Genomic DNA, 20,867 nt, shown 5'->3' with positions numbered 1-20,867 from the left:
TAAAGCACTAAAGTATATCTCAGGACTGTGGTTGCAAAAGGACAGAGATAATCAAAGGTACTATTTTTCTTGCATGTTGAACATGAAGAAAATATGGAGTAGATGACCAAACTGCACAAAATGAAAATGTCTCCAAATATAGCAGGTGTCTGTGAGGAGGGAGTTATATCTTCCTTTGAGAATCATAAGAATTGTCTACTAGAACCCCAGCACAGCACTATTTCACTTGTCAGACAGACTCAGATATTTCTTTGCTGTCAGAGACAAGAACTTCAGCTCCCCTGGCACAAAATGCTACAGTTCAATATTTCTTAAAGCCCAACTTATCTAAAAGGTGAGGGTCTACTGGGTAAAATAACATGATGCAGAGCAACTCTGTCTTCCAAAGACTGAAGACAGAATTCTTTTTTTTATGAGACAAAGTAAATTGACCCTTTATCTCAAATACAGAAAACATATATTCAGTATTTGAAATATATTCTGGATAGGAAGATTTCATTCATTAGCAATGAAACTAATTGGAATTTCTGAAGGTAATAATCCCAAATATTTGGAATTTCTCCATAGTTTCTCATTTACTGGGTTTTAATTAACATGGCATAAATAAAAGGGGGGAGGTGAAATTAAATGCAATGGGGAAAAAGTAGATAGGTTCAAGCTTTCTGTTCCAAGATGTTTCAGATTTTAGGAAGACCCAGTTTAGCTTGCTCTTTCAACCTAAGCTGTCTCTTCCAGTTGTGTAGGATAGTCATATAAACAATTTTGAGCTTCTTAGACAAAAGCGAGTCTGCATAAGTGGTGTATAATAATGTCTCATGGTCTGAAAAGCATTCATTTATTCATGAGCATCCTAATCAATCAAATATGTAAATCTCTAAATCAATTTTCTGCTGCCTTCCATGTGTTAGTTTACAGAAAGCTGAGGTTCAGCACATAATATAAATAATATTATCTCCTTCAGCCATTCCAAGTGGACAGAATTTTAATTCTGACTTGGAATGCTGACATGATTTCCAAAAAAATGTTAATTCCTTCAGAGAATTAATTAATTTACTATTAAGTTTTTTTTAAGCAGTCAAAATTTTCCAATGAAATTATGAACATACAAAGATTTAAAGCAAAATTTAGAAATCAAAATAGGAGACATGTGCATGATGAAGAACAGCTATAGTTCTCTTTTCTTATAACAATCATTGTCATTAAGAACGAGCTTAATAAGGAATAATTCCATTTAAACCTTCACTTAAATGCTATGCTTCATAATAATGATTGCAATGTAACTTTTTTTTTTAAAAAAAAGCAAAGCTATAGAGGATCTATTTTTGATGGACACAAATTATCTTCAAGTGTCAAGGATATTACTAAATTGGGTAAACATTTATGGGATGTTGGCTAAATATGGAAATAACTGAGGTATATGGCATGCAGAATTAGATCTAGAAAATTTGCTGTTATTGCAGTGTTTAAAATTATGTTTCTGAAAAACTGCAATATATACTGCAAGTCATGGTTCTTTATTGTTTTGGGTATCTTGGCTCACACTCTAAGATTGATCTAGCAACCTTCCCCAGTCTGACACTTGCCCTCTACGCAGAAGTGGTGGAACTGGAATTCCCAACAAAAGCAGTAACACGCTTTTGCTATGTCCAAAAATATTTTATTAAAGATATAACAAACCTTGTAATTCCCAAATGCTTGTTTTGTAAGAGGTGACTGTCCTCATTTGAGCCCCTGTGTTGGGGCTCCAGTTCTCAAACTTCCCAGCATGTTGATTGGGAATTCTAGTAGTTATCCTAACACACATGAAGGACAGCAGGTTAGGAGAGGCCAGCACTGAGGAACTTCCTCCCATTTATTTTTCACAAAGCCAGCAGGATTCTCCTTCTAAACACATAAAAGGCAAACGATAGTATGGAGACTTTATTTTCTTTGCAAATAACATTTTGGCTGCCAGATGGCTAAGAACGGAGGAAAAATACAGTGAGATAAACAAGATAGAGCTATTGTGTTGACCTTGTCCTCACAGAGATTAGCTAGACAGACTGACTTTGCTGAATAGCAATTCCTTTGACTTCTTCAATGTAAATAAGATTACAGGAAATCTTTCCAACTAGTTATTAAGTTTAAGTGACTAATTAATAGGTTATTATTCCTTAATTATTAGAATTTTGGAAGAACAGATTGTAAGATACAGTCTTATTGACTTTCTGTTATAAACTTAGTTTATTGCTTAAATATATTTGGTTATTTTTAAATGATTGTGCATTAATGAAAGCAATCACTGATAAATTATAACAAAAAACTATTAAGTTCATACATGTTAAGCATAGATAGCAATCAATTTACAGACAATTCCTAGAAGAATCAATACATATCATGCCTATTTTGCCTATTAGTCATTTTTGGCTATTTAATCAAACATCATTTCTGTCAGTTTTAGCTGCAGATCTTTAACAGGTTTCCTGTAATAATGGAAACACAGGACAATATATGAGTGATTTGATTTTTGTGATGAAACTGATTTCATCAATGCCAATAAGGTAGCATTTTGGAGGCGAAGTAGAATAGCAGAATAATTACAGTGATTCACATCATCAGCATAGTTGGTTGAGAATTATTGGCACTGAAGTTCAGTAAACTGATGGACAACAAGTGGGAAAAAAGTGAAAGTGCCCTGTGGAGACCTCATCTGAAAAAGGTATGGGTAAGTCAGGACAAAAACAAAAAAAATCATTTGTTGTACATTTACATTTAATTACAATTAAATAGGCTCCCTGGAATATTCCTTTATCTCACCTTCAGATTAGCATTTGGTAAATTCGGGATCTCTTGAAAGGCTGCAGCCAAAGCTTTTTTTTGACTGTGAAAGATCTGAGGCTTCAGGTTGTACGGCTATGAGTTAAAAGATTTGCCAGGTAGTAGTGCACCAACTACATACATTAAAAAAATTAGGCAGAGATTGCATCATATGGTCATGGCCAGCATCTTGACTTTTTTGACCACATCTATGGATACAAATGTACATAATTGCAAATGCACATATCAAGGGAAAATAGAGTTTCATGCAAATTGTAGACTGGGGAAAGATTAGACAACTGTGCCTCTACTTCAGAAAAAAGGTCCTAGAGTATTTATTTCTTATATTAGAATAAAATGAATAGCTACTTAACTAACTGCTGAATGAGAAGATGGTAAACTGCTTTTTAGATATTCTGCAGATTTTGCCCCAAAATTGACCATTAAATAAATATTTCTCAGATATGAGACTCAGCAAGTTAGATTCATATATTCTTATTCTTTTAAATATAGCATGAAAGTTACCAGAAGCTAGGGCTACCAGAGTGCCTCAAACATTTGGATGACCTCTAGACTAGAGGTCCCCAACCTTTTGGGCACCAGGGACCGGTTCTGTGGAGAAAGGTTTTTCCCATGGACCAGAGAGTGCATGGTTTTGTGTGCTGCCTGTATCCCATGGATGCGGTTTTGCTTGTTTATGTGGACCGGTTGTTGGCCTGGTACCTGTCTGTGAACCAGGGGCTGGGGATCCCTGCTCTAGACAGCAGCAAAGAATGGGTGCCTTCTGTATTTTGTTATGGCCATTTAAGATCATCCCCATTTTCGCAGCTCAAAATTAATAGCTCTATAGAACATAGAATTCAATAACTTGTAAAGTAAAATTCTCCAGAATCGATATCGGTTTAGTGATTATGTGAACCAATGCAGATAGTTTTCCCGGCAGTGTTTGGGAAATAGTTTGCAATTGCTTTCTTCCTATAAAAATTTTTCTGACTTCCCACCTACCCTATAACTTTGTTAGTTCTTGATGGTCTCCCATCAAACTACAAATCAATGCTGACCCTCTTGACTTCTGGAGATCAGCCATAGTCAACTAAGTGTGTGACATGCTGTGATTCTCCAGCCAATATCAAATTGCCACCTACTTATTTCTTTCCATGATTTATTATTATCATTGTTTTGAAATATGTTCTTTGTTACATGCTTTCAAATAAAGTTTTTGTTTTTGTTTTACTTGTTATCTCACAGCCACTCTCTTTTGCACAATATCTTCTTCTTCAGAAGCTAGGCATCTTGTTGTGATCTTTTCCCCCCTCTTCCATTAATTTTGTAACCAAAGAATGGGATATAATCTTTGATTATTCTCATTAACTGCCTTTAAGAGCTGTCTGGTTGCATAATTAGTACTGCATCATCTGCATAGCATTTCATTTTATAGTCCCTTCCTTGAAGTTTGATCCCAGTTATTTATCTGTCTGCCAAGACTTCTAAAGCAGTTAAAGCGAACAGCAGGCACCCTTGCCTGATACCCTTAGGCATTAAATAAAACTTATGAATACTATTCCATTTGCTGTATTCTTTGCTTTTGCTATTGATGTATACTTTCCACCCAAATGTTAATTCTTTTCCTTTCCTTCTCTTTCCTGATTTGATATACCAGATGTTTCCCTGGTTTATTTGCATTCTCAAAATGATTTTGTTTGTCATAATTTTAAAGCTCTTCCATTTCTAATAAGACTAATAGTTGTTTCTTTAGTTTTTTCAATACCTATCATTTGAATTAGCTTTGTTAATATTTTTCTTCTTTTCTTACAACTGTGAGTTCAATCTATTTTTTTCCTGATTTTTGTAATTCTTACAATAATTCCTTTCATATAAGCTTTACTTGCCTCTAATCTAGTTGTCTCTGACATCCCTGCATTGTATTTACATTAAAAAAAACCATTTTAGTTCTTTAGATTTTTGTAGAGTTTCGTAATATGCTTTCTTGGATGAATAGCTATTCATTCAGTTTACATTTGAAAAGCAATTTTTCTCCTTGAAATTAAAATTGGTTAATGATCTTCATATGTCATTGGAGAATCTTCACTTCCCTGATAGACGCTATAAGAGCCTTAGAAACTCAACACATATCAATTCTTGAATATGCATGATGTCTTGCTGAAAAGAACATATAATTCCTTGCTTTGGGGATTTTTAGCTTCCAAACATCTGCCAAAACTGTCCATGACTGCAAAATCTTTTGGGGGATCATATGGAAAAAATAAAACAGGACTTCAAAGGTGGAAATTAACAAAGCATAATTGGCTGGGACTTACTGCAACAATGAATGAGGTGTCCAAGGTGAATTTTTTATTTCAAATGGCACCAATTCCAGTCTTAAAGAAAAACCTGCAACTCTGCAAAGACCAATCAACAGAGTCATATGGAGTGTAAAAGTTTTCTTGTTCTCTTCTGCTGTAGAATCTGGGCTTCAAAATGTCAGACGACACAAGACTGCAGCAAAGATGTATAGGGAACTCTGCCTTGATGCCATCTTTTTATGATTGACTAGTGTTTTGCACCAGACCTATTTAAATCCTGATTTCAGTGAATGAACAAGAGCAGTGTTTCTCAACATCAGAAACTTTAAGATGAATGCACTCCAACTACCAGAATTCATGTTGAATGGGAGTTGGAGTCCCTACAAAATCTACTCAGTATGAAGTATGATTTCACTTTCTCAGTTTTAGAACCTTAAAATAATTTTGTCCTATTGAGCTATCTCTTAAAGAAGACCTGGAACCTGTATGTGAATTTTTGTAAAAAGCAGCTGCATCTGAAGACATAATTTCTGCCCAATGTCAGGAGATTCTGTAGAGCTTGGCTGCCCTCTGCAACTAAACAAGGGAAATACACTGTAATTCAAATAGGCTTAAAAAAAAAACTTAGCAAATAAAAATATTTTTGCCATTTTAAAAACTAAGAGGTTATAAATATATACAGAAACCCTGGATCCTGCCCAAACTTTCTTCCTTGTCAGCTGATTGCCAGTTCCAACTGGAAGCAATCCTAAAATATATTTTTGACCAATAGTGGCTCAACCGTTGTACATATATGTATATCAGTTAAATAGGACATGGGCTAAAACAGGGCAGGACAAGACAAAAACTAATTGTTAATTAGTGACTATTGATTAAAATTATTTGCCTGTAAAATAAGACACTTTATTTGTAAAATGAATTGATCTTCTATTTGTATCTACAAATCAAAATCATCCTCTCACAAACTGCTTTCTTTATCAGACATTTAGTATACAGTAAATATGTACTTGCACAGAGAAAGAGAAATCATAGAAATCTATGTGTTAGACCTATGCAATACTGTGAGTCCGAATTGACTTCAATGGTTCATACTCTCATGTATGAGTTACACAGGCTATTGCCATGTTGGAGATGAACGTGGAATAGAATAGAATAGAATAGAATAGAATAGAATAGAATAGAATAGAATGGAATGGAATGGAGTGGAGTGGAGTGGAGTGGAGTGGAGTGGAGTGGAGTGGAGTGGAGTGGAGTAGAGTAGAGTAGAGTAGAGTAGAGTAGAGTAGAGTAGAACAGAACAGAACAGAACAGAACAGAATAGAATAGAATAGAACCATGGAGGTCTTCTAGTCCAGCCCCCTGCTCAAGTAGGAGAACCTATATCATTTCAGACAAGTGACTGTCTAGTCTCTTCTTAAAAAGCTCTAGTGATGGAGCGCCCACGATTTCTGGAGGCAAGCTGTTCCACTGGTTAATGTCCTCACTGTCAGGAAGTTTCTCCTTAATTCCAGGTTGCTTCTCTCTTTGATCAGTTTCCAACCATTGTTTCTTGTCCTGCCCTCTGGTGCTTTGGTGAATAACGTGACCCCCTCTTCTTGGTGGCAGCCCCTCAAATACTGGAATACTGCTATCATGTCACCCCTGTCCTTAGTCTCCAGGCTTTTGATCATCTTAGTTGCTCTTCTCTGAATTTTTTCCAAAGTCTCAACATCTTTTTTGTAGTATGGTGACCAAAATTGATTGCAGTATTTCAGGTGTGGTCTTACTAGGGTTTTATAAAGCGGTACCAATACTTCATGTGATCTTGATTCTGACAAGTGGAATTGAGCTTTCCTCCCATTTATTCTCCTCCACACATATAGATGAGTGATTTTAGTGGAGAATTGTTGTTGTTGTTAACTGCGAAGTTGTGTCCGACGCATCGCGACCCCATGGACAACGTTCCTCCAGGTCTTCCTGTCCTCTACCATCTTCTGGAGTCCATTTAAATTCAGACCTACTGCTTCAGTGACTCCATCCAGCCATCTCATTCTCTGTCGTCCCCTTCTTCTATTGCCCTCAATCTTTCCCAGCATTAGGCTCTTCTTCAGTGAATCCTTCCTTCTCATTAGGTGGCCAAAGTACTTGAGTTTCAACTTCAGGATCTGGCCTTCTAAAGAGCAGTCGGGGTTGATCTCTTCTAGGATTAGTGGAGAATAGATTAGCTAAATAGGTAAAAGTGTTAGAAAACACCATGGAAACAGCAAGGATTGCCTTGCTCCTTCTCACATCATGCTGTCTTCCTTCAGGCTTTTAGTCTTCAGCCATTTGGTTAAATTAGCTGCTTTCATCTATTCAGATCTTCCCTCCCCACACGTTATCAGTATGTATTTGGGATATAAAAACAAAATCTTAAAATAAATACAATATTGCAGAACAAGAAACAACGAATGGATACTAATCATGGGGAGAACAAATCTGGAACTAAGGAGAAATTCCTTTGTGAGAACAATTGATTAGTGGAACAACTTGCCTCTAGAAGTTGTGGATGCTCCAACAGTGGAGGTTTTTAGGAAGAGATTGGACAATTGGACAGTCTGAAAGGTTATAGGGTTTCCTGCTTGAACAGGAGGTTTTATATTTATTTATTTTTATTTATTTTTAAATTTATAAGCCGCCCCACTCCCAAAGGACTCTGGGCAGCTAACAATAAAAAACACATAAAACATAACAAAACAACAATACAAAAAGAATCATCCAGGGGTAAGGTTTTATAAACCCCAGGTTGGACTAGAAGGCCTCCAAGTTCCCTTCCTACTCTGTTATTCTGTTAAATTTTGATGTAGGGAGCACAACCCATAATCAACATTTCTGTACAGATGCACACAAAGAGATGGGAATAGAAAACGTGTAGTGAGATCAAATGGTAAAAAGGTGAGGCTGGGTGATTAAACAAAGATTCTTGTTATTACAAGTGGGGTCTTATTAGAAGAGCAAATATATAGATCTATATTTAGAGTACAGAAAACAAACTACATCAAGCAGGAAGGCCAATGTTTGCATACTTAGGACAGTTTCCATGATGGTATAAACTAATAAATTAAATTGCAACTATTTATATTGTGCCCAAAAACCCACCACCACAAAAGTAAGACTATCATATTTCTCTGTTGCATTCTTTCCTAAAGAATCTTCCTCAACTCCTCAGAGAATATAAACGCAAAAGGAAAGTTCCTCATAAAGATTCTCTCTATTTGACCAGCAGATGCCTTCAGAAGCATTGTGCACATAGATACACACTCTTCTTTCTGGACAACCTCTAGCTGTCATAGCAACTTGACAGGATCTACCATTGCCCGCTGATTGATTGTGACCATTATGTTGCTCAACACTCTTTTCAGACTCCAACTTGCATCCAGTTGCTGTCTCACAATCCTGGCTTATGCATATCTTCTGTTGGTAATTGATGGAGACTGCCTATTGTTCCTACCACACAAATGTGCCCAGCCACCACCTTGCAAACATCAAGTGACAATTTGGTGCAAATGTTAAATGGGCTTGGCCCTAGAAGCCCGGCTACCCAAACATTATACCAATACCCAAGACCCTTGTAGGAAAAATTTGCCAATGCAAATATTTACAACAGCTGATTTAGAGTTATACAGTTTCCCTTCAGCCATAAACCAGAACAAATACTTAAAGATTTATTACATCCTTCCCTCCAGGGACTTAAGTAACTTTAGTTAAATAATAGAGCAGTTAAATAACACAGAGTCTCATTATTTTACTTCCAGGATTCCTGAGAGGCATATTGTTTTCCAAAAGGATTAAGGTCTAAAAACTAAACCTCTAAATATGTTCTTTGTCATTCTCAGTGAATAAAAAGGCCATTTGTAAAATTTTCTTGTATTTGCTACAGCATTACGCTCTATTGACTCCTGGGCCAATCTCAAAGTGTTCTAGGCTTACTAATGGGTGATTTGACAATTTTCTTCTACCTTGAAGAAACCTCTTGAAACAAAGTCCTTGTGATAACTTCCTCTAGTAGTTGTAATAACCTGAAGACAATGGTCATCTTTTTTACCGCACCCAAATGTATTGCCTGTATATATATATATCTGATATATATTGTTACAACTGATATTAGCATTAAATGCTGCAAATGGCACAATATGACTAAAGCTGGTAAACTAGTGTACAGTTTTTCTATCTTACTAAATGGGATTGTATTAAAACCTGGTCTTGCTTGACCAAAGTCACCATGGGCAATAGCAAACAATATCATGAGTCTATTTAATGATGACTGTGGCATATAGGATACTATAATTTTGGGTTAAAAGGAATAAATGGTAGCTGAGGATAAATTAGCTAATGAAAAAAGGAAGAAAAATAGAAATATAGATATAGAAATTGTTGTATAGAAATATAAATGTAGGTTTAATTTCTGATTTAAAAAGTACATGAGCTGGCACTATGCAACATATGTCAGGGAAGAACTGTGGGTGAGATTTTAGCTCTTTAACAGATCACTGAGAAATATATACCATGTTTCCTCCAGCCTCTGTTTCACTGTCAGTGGCCTTTAGGAAAAGCCTCTGCAGCTAAGAAACGAGCTCCGGATAGATGCACATGGTGCTCCCCAGCCTCCGTTTCACCATCAGAGGCCGGGAGACACTGCATAGTTCTAACAGGAGCTCATTTCTTGGCTGCAGAGGCCTTTCCTGAAGGCCTTTGATGGCAAAATAGAGGCTGACGCAATGTGCATGAATGGCTGCGAGCGGCCACAGTAGTGGGCTGGCTAGGCGAGGCAGGTGCCGGGGTGTGGGAGGCCTGGCTGCAACTATTATAAGGTAGGTAGGTGCGCGGTGTGTGGGGCAGCTCCACCCCCATCCCTAGGTTAATTTTTACGGGTGTGCCTCGCCCCCCCCTCGTGCAACCAGGTGTAATGGAGTGGGCAGGGTCTTAACTAGGGCTTATTTTGGGGTAGGGCTTATATTGCGTGCACATGTAAAAATCAAGCTAGGGCTTACATTCAGGATAGGTCTTATTTTCAGGGAAGCACAGTAAATTTGAGAAAGAAGATTTGTTTCATATTTGTTTTAAAAGAGCATATGATATAATTAATAGAATTATGAAGCTGAAAGTTGGTTACTGAATACAATTAGCATGTTATATGATGGAGTAAAATGTGAGAAGAATTGGAGTTGCAAAAGGTTTAATTTTGAACAGGGAGTAAGACAAGGATATGTGACATCCGCTTGATTTTATGTACTTGTGGATAAATGTATATAAAATATTTGAGGGTTGATATCAAAGATATGTTAGCTGAAGGGCATGAATGGCCAAACATGACATGCTGTCATTTGCAATGAAAGATGATGCAATAAATACGATTTGAAAATTAATGTATCCCACACAATGTAAGCTGTGTTTAAGAAGGAAAGTGGAGTGAATAATTGCAGTCTATATTTAACTGGCAAAAACCTAAAACAAATACATTAACTTGTACTTTGGCAGAATGTTTATTGAAAATGAGAAGTAGAGAAATTTTAAGATGTGCAAATACTGAGAAAGACAGAGGCAGATGTGCCTGTTGCAAGAATGAACACTTGTTAAAGGAAGTAAAAATGGCCCTGTGTAATTGTAATTGTTGTGTCCTGAGCCTGCAAAGGCAGACTCAGGACGTTGCAATGGTCCCGGGCAGTAGCAAGCTACCCAGGATCAGACTGGCTGGCGCCAGCGCTCGCGCGCATGCGCAAGGCAAGCAGTGCATCTAAATGTTGCCTTTTGGCTCGGGGATTGTTATTAAGAAAGGCTGAGAGGCTTGCGTGCCTCAGAGTTGTAACGGGGCTTGTTGTTGTTGTTAATTGCGAAGTCGTGTCCGACCCATCGCGACCCCATGGACAATGTTCCTCCAGGTCTTCCTGTCCTCTACCATCTTTTGGAGTCCATTTAAATTCACACCTACTGCTTCAGTGACTCCATCCAACCATCTCATTCTCTGTCGTCCCCTTCTTCTATTGCCCTCAATCTTTCCCAGCATTAGGCTCTTCTCCAGTGAGTCCTTCCTTCTCATTAGGTGGCCAAAGTACTTGAGTTTCAACTTCAGGATCTGGCCTTCTAAAGAGCAGTCGGGGTTGATCTCTCTAGGACTGACCGGTTTGAACGCCTTGCAGTCCAAGGGACTCGCAGGAGTCTTCTCCAGCACCATAGTTCAAAGGCCTCAATTCTTTTGCGCTCAGCTTTTCTTATGGTCCAACTTTCACAGCCATACATTGCAACTGGAAAACCATGGCCTGGACTATACGCACTTTTGTTGGCAGGGTGATGTCTCTGCTTTTTAGTACGCTGTCTAGATTTGCCATAGCTTTCCTCCCCAGGAGCAAGCGTCTTTTAATTTCTTGGCTGCAGTCCCCATCTGAGGTGATCTTGGAGCCCAGAAAAATAAAATCTGTCACTACCTCCATTTCTTCCCCATCTATTTGCCAGGAATTGAGAGGGCCGGATGCCATGATTTTGGTTTTCTTAATGTTGAGTTTCAAGCCAACTTTTGCACTCTCCTTCTTCACCCGCATCAAGAGGCTCTTTAGTTCCTCTTCACTTTCTGCCATTAGAGTGGTATCATCTGCATATCTTAGGTTGTTGATATTTCTCCCGGCAATCTTAATTCCAACTTTTGATTCATCTAGCCCTGCCTTTCTCATGATGTGCTCTGCATATAAGTTAAATAGGCAGGGCGACAGTATACAGCCTTGCCGGACTCCTTTTCCAATTTTGAACCAATCAGTGGTTCCGTGTTCGGTTCTCACTGTTGCTTCTTGACCCGCATATAGGTTTCTCAAGAGACAAATGAGATGGTCTGGTACTCCCATCTCTTTAAGAACTTGCCACAATTTGTTGTGATCCACACAATCAAAGGCTTTTGCATAGTCAATGAAGCAGAAGTAGATGTTTTTCTGGAACTCCCTAGCTTTCTCCATGATCCAGCGTATGTTGGCAATTTGATCTCTAGTTCCTCTGCCTCTTCGAAATCCTGCCTGTACTTCTGGTAGTTCTCGATCCACATACTGCTGGAGTCTAGCTTGTAGGATTTTAAGCATAACTTTACTAGCATGTGAAATGAGTGCAATGGTGCGATAGTTTGAACATTCTTTGGCATTGCCTTTCTTTGGAATTGGAATGTAAACTGACCTTTTCCAATCCTGTGGCCACTGTTGAGTTTTCCAAATTTGCTGGCAAATTGAGTGTAGCACTTTTACTGCATCGTCTTTTAAGATTTTGAATAGCTCAGCTGGAATACTGTCACCTCCACTAGCTTTGTTGTTGCTCAGATTTTCTAAGGCCCATTTCACTTCACATTCTAGGATGTCTGGTTCGAGGTCAATGACCATCTCATTGTGGTTATCTGGGACTGTTCAGCTCATTCTTGTATAGTTCTTCTGTGTAGTTTTGCCATCTCTTCTTAATCTCTTCTGCCTCTGTTAGGTCTCTGCCATTTTGGTCCTTTATCATGCCCATCTTTGCATGAAACGTTCCTTCATATCTCCAATTTTCTTGAAGAGATCTCTGGTCCTCCCTATTCTTTTGTTTTCTTCTATTTCTTTGCACTGTTCATTTAAGAAGGCATTCTTATCTCTTCTAGCTACTCTCTGGAATTCTGCATTCAATTGGGTGTATCTTTCTCTTTCTCCTTTGCCTTTCGCTTCCTTTCTTTCCTCAGCTATTTGCAAAGCTTCCTCAGACAGCCATTTTGCTTTCTTGCATTTCTTTTTCTTTGGGGTGGTTTTAGTTGCTACCTCTTGTACAATGTTGCGAACTTCCATCCATAGTTCTTCAGGCACTCTGTCTATCAGATTCAGTTCCTTAAATCTATTTGTCACCTCTACTGTATATTCATCAGGAATATGATTTAGTTCATACCTGAGTGGCCTAGTGCTTTTCCCTACTTTTTTCAATTTAAGCCTAAATTTTGCAACGATAAGCTCATGATCTGAGCCACAGTCAGCTCCTGGTCTTGTTTTTACTGACTGTATAGAGCTTCTCCATCTTTGGCTGCAGAGCACATAGTCAATCTGATTTCTATGTTGACCGTCTGGTGATGTCCATGTGTAGAGCCGTCTCTTGGGTTGTTGGAAAAGAGTGTTTGTTATGACCATTGTATTCTCTTGACAAAATTCTATTAGCCTGTGCCCTGCTTCATTTTGTACTCCAAGGCCAAACTTGCCTGTTATTCCGGTTATCTTTTGGCTTCCTACCTTAGCATTCCAATCCCCCATGATGATAAGGACATCATTTTTTGGTGTTAATTCTATAAGGTGCTGTAGGGCTTCATAGAACCGGTCAATTTCATCCTCTTCAGCACTAGTGGTTGGGGCATAGATTTGGACTACTGTGATATTGAATGGTTTGCCTTGGATTCGAATTGAGATCATTCTGTCATTTGGGGATTGTATCCCAGTATTGCTTTTCCTATTCTTTTATTGACTATGAAGGCTACTCCATTTCTTCTGAGGGATTCTTGCCCACAGTAGTATACCTGATGGTCATCTGAGTTAAATTCACCCATTCCTGTCCATTTTAGTTCGCTGATTCCTAAGATGTCGATGTTCAGTCTTGTCATCTCTTTTTTGACTATGTCTAGCTTGCCTTGATTCATGGATCTTACATTCCAGGTTCCTATGGAGAAAAAATCTTTACAGCATCGGACTTTCCTTTCACCACCAGATATATCCACAGCTGAGCGTCCTTTCGGCTTTGGCCCAGTCGCTTCATTCTTTCTGGCGCTACTAGTACTAGCCCTCTGCTCTTCCCCAGTAGCATATTGGACACCTTCCGACCTGAGGGGCTCAGAACAACAATAAAGAGGCTCCTGAACGGGGCTACAGAACAACAATAAAGAGGCTCCTGAAACTACGAAATGCTTCGTGACTTATTGCCAATAGCTGAGGACTCAACCCTGGCGACGAAGGTGGGATACCTTACAATCAATTGAAGAAATCGTAAGCTTACCCTGGAGTCCTGAAAGCAGCTAGGAAGACAGCGTTAAACTCAGCAACTGCCTGCCAATACAGCGTCGTTGGAGGTAAGCTGGCTGATAGACCCTTTCCGTACTACTGCAAAAATGGCAAAGATAGGAAGACTTTCTGAGTTTGATGTTACGCATCCAGAAAGATGGGAGTCTTATGGCCAGAGTAGAAAACTATTTCAGAGTAAATCAAGTGAGAGAAGATGGCTTAAAGGCTGCCACCCTGCTGTGTGCTTGTGGTCAAGATGCATTTGAAATTGCTGAAAATTTAGCAGCCTCTGCACCTCTTGAATCTGTTACATACACAGATTTAAAGAAATTACTAAAAGAACATTTTCAGCCCAAGTTGTCTGTTATTGCATGGAGACATACTTTTGAACAGAGGGATCAACGGGCTGGTGAATCAGCTAAAGAGTACATTGCTGCATTAAGAAGAGCAGCTAAGCCTTGTGAGTTTAAAGACTTAGAAGAAAGGCTGAGAGACAGATTTGTATGTGGCTGAGAAACAGAGACTTGCAGCAGAGACTTTTTGCTAAAGAAGACATATCGTTCCAAGATGCCTTGAGAGAGGTTACTGCAGAAGAGGCAGCAGGTGGGGCAATCAAGAATATGAGGCCTATCAGAAGTACTCCAGAAGCTGTTTCCGTGCACCATGAGGGAGTCCAAGGGAGCTCGGAAGAGGACCCTGATGAAGAGGTAGATCATCTCTACCCAACCAAAGAAAGGAAGCAGAAGGAAGGCAAAGAAAGGTCTTCAGCTGTACCCAAGTGCTTCGGGTGTGGAGGTCGCCACAAGAGGACCGACTGCAGGTTCCGTTCTGCAATCTGTAGAGCATGTGGAAAGCAAGGCCACATAGCAGCTGTGTGTCTGGGCCGTCAGAAGGTACAACCCCGAGAAGAATTGCGCCTGAAAGGTGCCAGGGTCCCCAGCCAAAACAGGGTGGGTTTCTGTGCTTCACGAAGAAGCATTTATAGGACAGGCACACACAAGCCACTCAAAAAGAAACTGTCACTTAAGGTGAAGTTGCAAGGAGTTCCATTGGTCATGGAACTAGACACTGGGTCTGCACTTTAAATTATTTCCATTCACACATTCAGAAAGATTTGTTCTGGTAGTGGGTTCCAGGCCAAGCTTAGGCCTTCTAATATAGTTCTAACAGACTTTCAAAACTCCAAAGTGTGTGTTAAGGGGGAGGCCACCCTTAACGTGCAATATAAGGATTTTGAAGGTCCATTAGATGTATTGATAGTGGAGGGTAAGCGCATGAGTCTCATAGGACTCGATTGGTTTGAGGCCTTGGGAATACAAGTAACAGGGCTCAATAGGTCTACAGGAAGTCTGCAAAGAATTTGCAGATGTTTTCAGCCCACAGCTGGGCACATACAAAGGGCCCCCAGTTTCCTTAAAATTGGACCCCACTGTCACTCCTATCAGAGTAAAAGCAAGGAGAGTACCTTTTGTTTTAAAAGGGAAAATTGATGCCGAATTGGACAAATTGATTCAGCAAGGAGTCTTAGAACCTGTTGACTCCAGTCCTTGGGAAACTCCCATAGTCACGCCTCTTAAGGCTAATGGGGACATTCGCATCTGTGCAGATTACAAATGCATTCTAAATAAGGCATTGCAACAACATGCCTATCCTGTACCTGTAGTCAGCCATATTCTGGCTTCCCTACAGGGGGTGCATGTTTTTGCAAAGCTAGATTTAGCACAGGCTTATCAACAGTTACCTGTTGATGAAGCTGCTGCTGTAGCACAAACCATTGTAACACACAGGGGGGCATTCAAAGTCAAAAGGCTACAATTTGGAGTAAATGTGGCTCCTGGAATTTTCCAAAGCGTAATGGAAAATATCTTGAGGGGTATACCAGGGGTTTGCCCCTATTTTGATGATGTCTTAATTGCTGGAGATTCCACTCAAAATTAAGCTGAGAGATTGAGGGCTGCCCTACTGCGGTTCCAGAAAACAGGCCTCAAACTTAAAAAGGACAAATGTAAAATTGGGGTGCCTTCTACAGATTTTCTGGGATTCAAAATTGATGCCAATGGGATTCATCCTGCTGAGTCCAAATTAAAAGCTATCATGCAAGCTCCTAGGCCTAAGTCCAAAGTTGAACTACAAGCTCTTCTGGGCCTCTTGAATTTCTATAATTCATTCATTCCTAACAAGACTAATGTAGCTGAACCACTTCATAGGCTTCTGGACAAACAGGCAGTGTGGCAGTGGTCACAAGCACATGAAGCAAGCTTCAATGAGGTTAAGGCCTTACTCACATCCAATAATGTGCTTGCACATTTTAATGAAACTCTCCCTGTGTGCATCACTTGTGATGCCTCTCCTTATGGGGTGGGAGCAGTACGTAGCTACCTTAGACCAGATGGAACTCAGGTTCCTGTTGCATACTACTCCAGAACCTTGTCTTCTGCTGAGCGAAACTACACCCAGATAGACAGGGAGGCCTTAGCTGTTGTTGCTGGAATTAAAAAATTCCATGATTTTTTATATGGCAGACATTTCATGGTCTACACTGACCATAAGCCTCTGTTGGGGTTGTTTACTACAAACAAACAAACCCCCCATATCATCTCCCCCAGGATGCTGAGATGGTCAATCTTTCTGTCAGCCTATGATTTTTCTTTAATTCACAAACCTGGCAAAGAAATGGGCCATGCTGATGGCCTCAGTAGATTACCCTTACAAGTAGTGGAGGCTGATCCTGCCCCTGCCATCAACATCCTTTCCATTCAGGCGCTGCCTAAGTCACCTTTAAATGCCAGGGATGTGGCTGCTGAATCAGCCACAGATCTCACACTCTCTCGTGTCTTATCCTGGGTTTTGTCTGGATGGCCAGAGAGTTGTCCAGGCACTGAGTTTCAGAGTTTCTGGCTTAAGAGACATGAGTTATCCACTTTTCAGGGTTGTCTGCTGTGGGGCAGCAGAGTTGTCATTCCTACCTCAATGTCATTCCTACCTCATTCCTACCTTAGGTTCCCTTCACGAGGATCATCCTGGCTGTGGGACTAATTGCACAAATGTCCATGGGCATCTATCCATGGGCATCTCCCACAAGGGCCTGAGATAACTGTTTCAGACACAGGATACATTCATCAGCCTTTTGGACAGACTCTGATAAGAACACCTGCAGTAGCCTTGCATCTGGAGAGTGTCTGTTATTTGATACATTGTAACCACCCCTATATACGTCTTTTGATTATGCTGTGTGATGTAAAAACCTTAGTAACAATAAAAGAGGGTGCTGGAGTCAGCTCTGGGCTCTCATCCCGAGATACCTGTCTGCGTGTCTCATTCTCCATGGGAGACCACCACATCTGGTGACCCCGACGTGATCCACTGAAGGATACGTCCCTGCCAACCCTTTACTTATCGCCTGGAATAGGCTTGGTGCACCCGACGAAGTTGCTGGCAACTGACTCCTCTTCGTAAGTATGGGGGGTGGAATGTCTCACGCTCAAAAGCAGCATGTGGAAGAGCTGAGGCTACTTGGCAGGAAAAAATATCTTACTGATCAGGAACAGAAATTAACCCGTCACCTTTCTAAATCTGAGGCTGTTAAATTGCTTGCTTACGTATGGGCTAACTGCTCATCCTATCCGGAGTCTGGATCTTTAAAAATAGATACATGGAGGAAAATTGGTACTATTCTCCACCAGTCTCCGAGAACCCCCCCAGAGATTTTATGCCTTTGGAAAATTGCCTATACTTTGATTCAAACCTATGCTGAATTGCCTCATCAGCCTTTATTAGATCCTCCACCTTATAAAAATCCGTCTGTTATGTTGGCCACTCCCTTACCCCCTGGAGCTGGTTTTAACCCTTCTGTCCCTGCAAATTTTATGGATTCTGATAAACAGCAAACAACCTCTCCTGTTCCTGCCACGTTGCCTCCTCTCTCCTCTCTCTCTCTCTCTCCTGGAATCATGCGTGGTGCTTTTCAAAAGGCTTTAAACAATGGTGATTTAAGCGTTTCTGAACTATCCGAGACAGAGTTGTTCCCTGTTAATTACCAACAGACTGCTAAAGGTTAATAGTGGGTTGGGAGGCACTTCCCCTGGCTATGATCAGAGAATTGAAAAAGGCTACAAAAGATTATGGCATAACCAGTCCCTATACTAGAGGACTAATACATTCAATTGCTAGTGCATATAGAATGTTGCCTCAAGATTGGAAAGATCTGTTCCGCATGCTTTTTAACGGAACACAATACATAGTCTTTGAATCTGAATATAAAAGAGAGGCACAAAAGAGAGCTAATCACCCAGGTTCACAATACACAGCAGAACAACTCTTTGGAGAAGGCAATTTTACTACCCTTAATGCTCAAGCTCAAACTTTTACTCCCTTTGCATTTCCTATCATTAATGCTTGTGTTCTTTCTGCCATGGCTCTTGTTGATGAGTCTGGAACCCCGATTCAATCTTTTTCTGCCATTCACCAAACTGCAACTGAATCCTATGCAGACTTTGTGAATTGCCTGCAAGTTGCCATTGAGCATCAAATTTCAAACAGAGATGCAGCAAATGAAATCCTCATAAAATTGGCTTATGAATATGCAAATGCAGACTGCCAGTCCATTCTTAAACCAATTGTTTCCAGTCCCACGGCCACTCTGGCAGACTTTCTTAAAGCCTGTCGCATTGTGGGAACCAATGCTTTTCAAATGGACACTCTTGCAGCTGCAATCCAAAAGGGGAATCAACCCCAAGGCACTTGCTTCAATTATACTCTTCAGATGTATTGCAACTTTCTCTTGCTGACTGGGCAGGATCTGTTTCCTGTCATGTTCCCTCTGACCCTCGCTTCCAACTCCTTAATAATGTTTCAATTTCTCTGCATTCTCCCATTTCCTCCTCTCCCATTCCTAATGCTGTCACCCTGTATGTTGATGGCAGCAAGACTTATGGTTCATGTGTATGGAAGGAGAGTGAACAATGGCACACAAAAATTACTCCTCCTCAAACTTCTGCTCAGCGTGCTGAACTTGCTGCTACAATATTGGCTTTACAAACTTTTTCTTCTGAACCTTTTAATCTTATTTTAGATAGTCTTTATGTATATAAAGTTCTCACCTCTTTATCTGATTCATATGTGTCACCCTCACTGGATGACTCTCTCCTCAATCTCTTTCTCACACTTCAATCCCTTCTTCATTCCCGCTCTACTTGTTTTTTTCCTGCTCATATTAGAAGTCACCAACCTTTCCCTGGTATTATCTCCGAAGGCAATGCCAAGGCGGATGCTGCCGCTTCGGCTGCCTCCACTCACCAGGACGTTTCTGTCCTTGGTTTATCTCCCATAACCCCATGGGACAGCCATTCATATTTTCATCAAAATAAGAAGGCTTTAATGAAACAATTTTCTTTAACAGCTACGGAGGCTGCGGCTATCATACAACAATGTTCCACCTGCAGCCTCCAAGCACACTCTGTTCCTCAAGGGGTCAACCCAAGAGGGACGCAGAGCTGTCAACTTTGGCAAATGGATGTTACGCAATATTTGCCATTTGCCCCTTGGAAATACTTGCATGTTTCCATTGACACCTATTCAGGTTTTATTATGGCCACCCCTCAAAGGGGTGAGTCTGCTAAACATGTTATTAATCATTGTATTCGTACTTTTTCTACCCTGGGCAATCCAAAAGAAATTAAGACTGATAACTCTCCTGCTTATACCAGCACCTCCTTTGCGCAGTTTTGCTCTCGCTGGTCTATTATTCATAAATTTGGCATTCCATATAACTCCACTGGTCAAGCGATCGTGGAACGAGCCAATCAGACCATAAAAAGTGCTCTAGACATGCATGCAAAAAAGAAAGGGGAAAATACCCCCGGCTTGCCTGGGATACAAAACACTCTTAATCTTGTACTTTTTACCTTAAACTTTTTGAATGTTTCTGGCAACCCTGGCTCAACTGCCGCAAGCAGGCATTTTTCTGCTTCTCCCACAGATTCTTCACGCCCCCAGGTATACTATCGACGTTTGCCTGATCCCATCTGGAAAGGGCCTGCTTCCCTCATTACTTGGGGTCGAGGCTACGCTGCAATAGACGACCATGGCGAGATCATTTGGACTCCAGCTCGTTGTGTTCGTCCTTATATGGCTCAACGTACACCACCTCAGCCAGGCATATGAGTATCAGGGACTGTGGGCTTTTAATGCTTTTGTACGGGATGCCAGGCGCACTGCTCTTACACTTAACGTCACGAACTGTTGGATTTGCATGCAAATTCCTGGTGACAGTCATGGTGGCCTTATTTTCCATGCCATTCCGTTCAATGAAACAGGATGGAAGCAGCTGTGGAGCATAACTACAGAGACATTGAATATGACATATGCTGTGGGCGCTCGTATAATGGAACCTGCCAGATTTTGTTTTTATAGCACAGGACTATTCCGTACTGCCATTTATTTGGGAACTTATAGTAATTGTCAACAAGTTATTATATGGAATTCAGCAAAGAAATGTAAATCCATCAAAAGCAACCTTACTAAGGTAAATGACACTTATCAAAGCAATCAATGGACAAACATCAGTACCTACATGGCTTGCCTTGACATGGAATCCATAATAACATTTGCTAATGAGTCTCACCAGGGTTATTATGAGTTACCCGATATGTGGCTACTATGTGGCCGTAGAGCCTATCGCCAGGTGCCTAAGGATTGAAAAGGCACCTGTACATTGGGCCTTTTGACTCCTACTGTATATGCTTTGCTTCATCTCCCTGATGGATGCCTGCGGAAC

Source organism: Crotalus tigris, unplaced genomic scaffold (genome assembly GCF_016545835.1).
Source record: "Crotalus tigris isolate CLP2741 ecotype Arizona unplaced genomic scaffold, ASM1654583v1 scf7180000017771.5222438, whole genome shotgun sequence".
NCBI lineage: Eukaryota > Metazoa > Chordata > Lepidosauria > Squamata > Viperidae > Crotalus > Crotalus tigris.
Note: the sequence above shows the minus strand (reverse complement) of the source record.